Raw genomic sequence first — 7,678 nt, forward strand, 5'->3', positions numbered from 1 at the left:
CAGGATCTTACACTGGATTAGTCCATGTCTGGCACACAGTGACGAACCATGTACCGATGAAGAATTATCCCACAGGTCATCTGGAAGCAAAAAACCCAGGTCCTCTTCCCATGCCGCTTTAATTGAAAGGATTGGGGATTCATGAAAACAGCACAGCCTCTCATACAAACATGATACAATGCCCTTTTTCGGTGAAGGGGGTAACAGAAGATTATCCAACTCATAAGCAAGAGGCTTATATGGAAAAAGAGAAGTTTTTTTCTTAACATAACTTCGGACCTGTAGGTAACGAAAAAAGTGGCTCTTTGGAAGGTCAAACTTAATAGAAAGCTGGTCAAAAGAAACAAATGTACCCTGGTCATAGAGGTCACTAAAGCTTTTGATACCATGAGAGAACCAAACAGAGAAAGCACTATCAATCATAGCGGGCCGAAATAAAGGGTTCTTAAAGATAGGAAATTGTAAAGAAAAAGAGTTTAATTTAAAATAACGGCGAAGCTGGAACCAGATTTTCAAAGTCTCTCACCATTTTATTGTTTGGAATTTCAGCACCAGATAGCAGTTTGGGAGCATAAACTAAAGCAGACAAAGACGATTGTATACAGGAGGAGGGTTCCAATTTCAACCAAGCCGGGGCACTATCCAAATCCTTTGCCTTTGACCAGTAAATAAGAATTCTAATATTGGATGCCCAATAATAAAACATAAAGTCCGGCAGTGCCATTCCACCCACACCTTTTGGTCTCCTCAGATATGACTTACGAATTCAAGAGGGTTTATGACCCCAAATAAATCCAGTAATAATTTGGTCCAATTTACTGAAAAAAAGAAACCGGGATAAAAACAGGGATACACTGAAAGAAAAAAGAAAATTTGGGAAGCACGTTCATTTTAATCGTATTAATTCTCCCAGCAAACGGATAAATGAAGCAAAGACCATCTATCCAGGTCCTGTTTGACCTTGTCCACCAATGGTTCAAAGTTAAATTTAAAAAGTTCGCAGAATCCACTCTTGACCTTAACCCCTAAGTATGTAAAACCATCAAGGGCAATGAAGGGAAGAGAAACAAGTGAATATTTTCGAGCCACCGAATTTATTGGAAAAATTTCACTTTTACCAAGGTTTAGCTTATAGCCAGATATGAGGCTAAAATGATCAAGAGTTGAAAGTACAATAGGAACTGAAGTGGCTGGTTTAGAAATATAAAGAAGCAAGTCATCGGCATATAAGGAAAGCGCTCTGGTTTTTTTCCTTAAAATTGTTCACTTTGGTCGTCTGGCCAATGTTAAATTTCCATTGGCAAGTCTTAGGGTCAGGGTTTGGAGGGAAAGCAAACTCTGCAGTTCTATTTGAACATTGAGGGATGTAGCATCTTTTGTTCAGAAATCAAGTTTTTAATAGGTAATTAGGTAGATACATTTTTACCAGCTGGTATAGTGAATTGACTCTATATAAATTATCTTAAATAAAGGATCAATGTAGCTTCTTATAAGTTATTGTAGCCTGTGCTACAATACCTTATAACAAGTTTATAATCAGTCGTTCTGGACGAATCTAGGAGCAGATTGTTACCCTGATACGACTTTTTAACCACTGGCAGATTTTAATGACTGTAGCAGTCATCCAACCATTGTCTACATGGAAGACTCTATCAGGTCCCCACCAGGTGGTCTTGGAGGTCTTTTTGGGGGTTTTCATTTTTGATTATATTTCATTTGAAATATAATCTGTTATTTATACAACCCAAGTCTGTGTTATTTTAGCAATGTTTCTGTCATGTTTTGATTGGTTCGGCGAACCCACATGCGCAGAACACACTCAGGAGGGAGACGTAAATGCGGTGAGATTTATTGCAACAACAAAATGTGAGGTATGTTGTGGAGCGGAGGTTGTAGGGAGAGGAGCAGGCGACGGCGTTGCAGGAGGGCGGATTGGAGGAGCGGTTCTCAGGAGCCACACGGAGGATCAGAGCTCACGGTCTCGATGAATCTCCTGGCCAACGGGAATCCAGGTGGAACAGACTGCCAGGAGAACACGGAAACAGGGCCTGAAGGCGGATGACAGGAAAACCGTTAGGAAACAGGTCAGGTTGGTCTGAGGTTAACTTAGCACAGGCTCTACCATAGGCGAGCAACACTCTGACACTGGAGTGTTGGCGTGATCCTCCAGAAGTACTCCTCCCGATGAAGTAAGTGGCCACAGGTGTGCAGGAGGAACCACCAGTCACGCCCCCCTGCAGTGTCACGACGCCCCCTGGAGGAGAAGCTGAAGACGCATCTCCAGATTCACAACATAAGGTAACACTATTTGCAAGGGTGTTCATAAGCAACTTTTAGTCAAAAGAGTCATTATTTACAGACAACAGTCATAAACATTCACAAAGACTCAGCTGCTTGTCTCTCATCCCATTATAAAAGCTTCTCACTATCCAGTATCAAATTCTCCTGTTTTTCCTGTTATTTTCCCCAACTTTCTGCCATTCATTATAGCTCTTTTTATTTAGCCTTGTGTCTTTTTGTAACTTGTATCCTTTTATTTCAGATAAAAGCTTAAAAAACAATACTTATTGTTATTTAAGTTTAAATTAATTATTTAAAGAATCAATTCTTTAAATAACTAATTCAACAATTAATTGTTTAATTAAAGAAATAATTAATTTTTAATTAAAGAATAATCTTTTAATTAAAGAATTAATTCTTTACTTAAAGAATTGTTCTTTGATAATAATACTGATAACAGTAGCAATTAAAGAAGTAGGCTATTCTTTATTTTTTCCTGTGACATTCCGCATACTTGTTCCTTCTGCCAACATTACACCCTGGGAGGGTCGCCAATTCATCATAAGGCAACACAGACACACAGGACAAACAAGAACGCACACACTTAAACACAGTTTGGAGAGACCAATTAACCTGTCTAGAAAACACGCACACGCACAAGGAGACATTAAAACTTAATTCAGAAAGACCCAAGGCTAGGACTCAAACACAGTAACTTTTTATCTGCAAGACAACAGTGCTACCAAGCGCCACTGCGCAATAATGCGCAATTATTAGGCAGTTTGATCGTTTCCACTTCAGCCACTTCTTCTTTCCAACCGCTAGAGGGCAGACATGGCCTTTGACACGTCGAAGTGTTTCTGTTTCAATCCTGTTGCGAAACTATTTTCTGTTTGCCAAACCTAAACTGTTGTTGCAGTACAGAATAGAAAATAATCTCTTCTGTGAAAAGAAGAGGTTATGTAAAATCAATTATTCTAGATTATTTGATTAATAATTTACAGACATTTATGATAAAGTGTGTTTGTGTAAAACCTTGAACATTAAGTTTGAAAAGGCAAATGGAAAATATCCAATTGGTTTATGAATTATCAGAAAGAACTATTGTGCTTTGGAGAAAATAACCTTATTTACCAGAAAGTGCTCAGTGTGCAGCTATCCAGTGGAGAAGAGAACCACACAGCAGAAACTGGAGAGTTAAAATTTTAGGGTTAAACATGTCAGAGTTAATTTCAACTCAGTAAGTTTTTTTTTTTTTTTTTTTTTTTTTTTTTTAACATTTAGCGATTTAAATGATGCCCGGTGTTGGAGTTATTTCGCAGAGTTGATTGCTTTGGTGTTGAATCAACTCTGCTGGGAGATAAATAAGCTCCTCCCCTCAGCTTCAGTTTGATTTCAATCTGAACACGGCTTCATTTTGTTCATCTCCTGTTCTACACGGAGGTACCTAACTTACTAAGTAGTTTCAGCACTATTACATTGACAGAGTGAGTGATTCGACTATTTCTACTAATTTCCACAAAATTGAAAAGCAGCTGAATATGTCCATTTTGCAACAGTTTTACACAACATGTTAGCTGGTAGCTAGTAGCACTTGCACCTGATATTATTATAATGGTAATTCTTACAAATCATATTTTGTACGACCATGCACTCGTAAAAAATATACTTCTATGTTTTTGCCGTTTGAAATGATAATTTTGGCCTTGTGAATGTAAGCTAACGACTATTAGCTTCCGTGGAGCGTCAACGAGCCGAAGTCACGTGACACCAATAGCAGAGTTAAAGTGAGGTGAACTCTTGACCTTTACCTTATTTTGCTTTGTCCAGGTTTATCCCATGCTGAAATAAAATGCTGATCCATCTAAAGTTTGGTGAAGTTGGAGGATACTTCTCATGAAGTATCATGAGAAAGGTTTGTTATTTATTTATCATCTGTGTGGGGCATGGGCATTATTCTTTTCAATGTATGTCTATTTTACACATATTTTACACATTTGTGGTAAGTAAAAATTGTATTTTCATTAATGTTTTATACTAATCACATGATCAATATCAAGTAACTGTTAATTTTTAAAAATCCAGTTAACTACAGAATTAGGCTCTAAATCTTGCCTCGTTTTTTTCAGTCATTGAACGATTTTGCCTGCCACCTGATGCCAAAGTTACATTCAAAGATGCAACAGATACTGAAGTTGACAAAGAAATATTCAGGGACCTCCTTAGACAAGGAGGTACTGACAGTTTTCTGCTATGATGGTGAGATACCAAAGCAAATTAAATCAACTGTTATACAGATTTTACCAAAGAATGTAACTGATGTCTATTGTCTCTTTCTTCAGAGTTCTCAGAATGGTCATCTGCTTCTGACTTTAGCTTCAACTCAAATGCATCAACATCAACAATACTAATGGATGAGATGCCACGCAAGAAGCAAAAAACTGAGAATCCTGATAACTGAGTGTCTGCTAAAAATGTAACACTATTTTTTGTCTGCCTCTAAATTCTGTTTTGTATGCCCAGACATGTTTTGTCATATTTTGGTAATCTGCATATTGCATATTTCCTTTTTTTTTGTCTTTCTTTTTTTATTGTTCATTTTATAGCTGGTTGAAGGTGTCCTACAAAGCAAGTCTGGTGGTGAAGAAATTCTGCAGGAGTATGAAACTACAGAAACCCTAACTGATGCCACAAGAAGACAAATGGTGAACATACTGGTGGCTCACATGATTGATGAACACGGGTATGTCTGTTTTTACACTATTTAATTTATGTATAATAATTGAAAAAAATGTTTAATCACCAATTTAAAATCTGCTGTTAGGCACCTCCCCACTAAAGCAATCAGAGAGAAGTATGGCTTTGGAATAGTGACACTTTCCCATCCCTCAAGGATCCATACACCAAAAAAGGCTATGTAATGTTTTTTTTGTTTTGTTTTTTTTCTACAATCAATCATGCTCTTTTATTTTGTGACTCAAAACTATGATTTTGCATTTAATTTTTGTTCTTTTTTTAGGAGCACTTTTATGATGCACCAAGCAGCACTGGATACATTTCAAGGCATCTTAAAATGGTCCAAAGGGAGCTTAGGACCATTTTGTGCCACCAAATAGCACCAATTACATTTCATATGGAGGCCCAAATATACAGAGAACTGTGATTGTTGAAAAACAGCTTGATGGGAATGCCTGCCAGGAGGCCATATCTCTGCTTAACCACACCACAGACACGTCTGTGATCTTTGAGAAGATGAGAGAGACTTTTGAGCACCATCACAAGCTTATTAAAGATGCCAGTGGAAGAAATGATATCCTGACAATGTTCCCAGGGTTCCTGGACACAAAAGGATTGGTTAGTGTTCAACTGAAGTCTTTAAATGTGGATTTTTACATTGTTATAATGGTTTGATTTCTACATGTTATTAAAGATTGATCAAGACTTCAGTTGAAGAAACCTCATCCAGACTGCTGCAGAAGTGGGATGTGTTCTTCAAACCAAATGTCATCAAGGAGGCTAAGCGTTTCACTTCTACACCTGAGTTGAGAAGTTTGGTGCAGTCAGCGAAAAGTCTTCAAAGCGATGACCTCGCTAACACATCTAGTAAGTACCGAGATATATCTGAAGATAGTTGACTATTCAGAGTACTCATAAAGTTCTGATGTTAAAGCTAAAACTTTTATAAATTTGTCCTCAGACTATGACCAAGAAATTACCTCGCTGTTACTTCTTACATCTTCTTCCACCGCAACCAGGAAGACGGAAGTCTCCAAAAATCAGTGCAAGTGATGCAGTTGAGAGACTTGTTGTCTTTCATAAGGTAATTGAAATTTAAAATATGCAAAATTATTTGTCTATTTCCTTTTATAGACACGCTTAAATACAGATGTTTGAATGACAGCTTTGAAGATGTCTGGGCATACTCAAATTAATTTTTATGTCACATGTATCGTAAAGCTGTATGTTTTGTTTCTTATGTTTGGTGTATATCTTTTTAATTTTAGTCATACTGCAGTTTGGAGGAGGATCTCCGGGGTCTGCAGCCATACCTCCTTGCTGTTGGGCGTCAGAAAAGAAAGATTGACAGCTTCTACATCATCATGAATAAGTGCCTCATCCCATGCCAGACAAACAGTTCTCTTGGAGCATTTGATGAGCTATTGAAAGCACATTTAGTGTTTAATGTCTCTTATGACGCTGCAATGATGAATTTCTATACATTTCTGCAGACAACAGTGTATAACATTGACGTGGGCAAAATGAAGGAATCGCCCAGAGTTAGGGACGTGAGAGCAAGGCTGCTAAACCATGTTGACCTGTTTTATATGTCAAAAACTGTATCCAAGCGGATGCATTTGATCATCATCATCATGCTTTCAGAATTGTTCAAAGTGAAGAAAGGCATTTAGTAAAAATCCCTGAACTTAAATTTTATAAGCCTTTTGATACTCAAAACTCTTATGGCGTTTCTAATGAATGTTTGATCATTGTACCACAATTTAAAATGTTGGAAACACAGCTGCAAAAATAAAGTGTTCAAAATGTATGTACTTGTGTCAAGTTTTTTTTCTTAATAATTATTATAATTAATCATAATCTTAAAGTAACTTCTTTTGGAATAAATAACACTTGAAAGTGTTAAATCAACACTAATAAAGTGGTACATTTTTGTTCCTGAATCAGTGTTATCCAGTATATCCCACAGTATTAAATGAACCCTGTTTTGTGAGTTAAATAAGTAACTCTGATAAAGTGTTAAAATTTTAACTATATTGAAAGTGTTAATTTAACTCCTGATGAGTGCGGACTATATAAACACTGAAAAAGTGTTAAATATTTTATTGAATAATCTGCGATTGGGAATATATTTGCAGCATGGATGGTTCGACGTCCCTTCTGTTTGTCTTTCACTGCCCATCATCCTAAGATGTGTTTGTGTAATATTCACAGATTCACGTCAACTCTAATGGACTCTGTCGTCTCGTTATTATCAGATAATGTTAATGATGAAACATTCTGGATATAAACAGATTTTCATCACAAACATTTTATAACTATTAAAAAACAGCATACACAGAGGGGTTGTCCTGGATTTTGAAGGCTCTGTCTTTGGTTTCATACTCTCCCATTCTGCTTCACAGCAGTCCTCTCCTCAGCATGTCAGGCTTATGCATTTTTCATTTGCTCGTCTTCTGGGCAGCTATCAAATGAATCAAGCCGGATGGATAGAGGTGGAGCTGGGGAGCTGATGAAGAGGATGGTGTGTGAAAGCGAGGGGCTGGGTTTGGGGACAACCACTAACACCTGCCCCCTCCTCTCCAGGAATGAATGGGTTATGAGATGAGAGGAGATCGGGACGATTTATTCTCTTCAGCTGCAGAGAAGAACGGGGCCACAA

General features: G+C 37.4%; 1 long non-coding RNA gene across 1 annotated transcript; it reads left to right on the top strand.

The window, feature by feature from the left end:
* The first annotated feature begins 499 nt into the window (after positions 1–499).
* LOC129365006 (uncharacterized) lies at positions 500–6,789 on the top strand. Its single transcript, XR_008606497.1, has 11 exons — positions 500–2,084; positions 2,171–2,298; positions 4,111–4,195; positions 4,410–4,539; positions 4,623–4,756; positions 4,887–5,023; positions 5,105–5,197; positions 5,300–5,634; positions 5,711–5,883; positions 5,978–6,100; positions 6,285–6,789. It is a non-coding gene; the product is annotated as an uncharacterized LOC129365006 (long non-coding RNA).
* Positions 6,790–7,678: the final 889 nt, after the last annotated feature.

The sequence above is a fragment of the Poeciliopsis prolifica genome, unplaced genomic scaffold (assembly GCF_027474105.1).
Source record: "Poeciliopsis prolifica strain line A6 unplaced genomic scaffold, Auburn_PproV2 SCAFFOLD001, whole genome shotgun sequence".
Classification (NCBI taxonomy): Eukaryota; Metazoa; Chordata; class Actinopteri; order Cyprinodontiformes; family Poeciliidae; genus Poeciliopsis; species Poeciliopsis prolifica.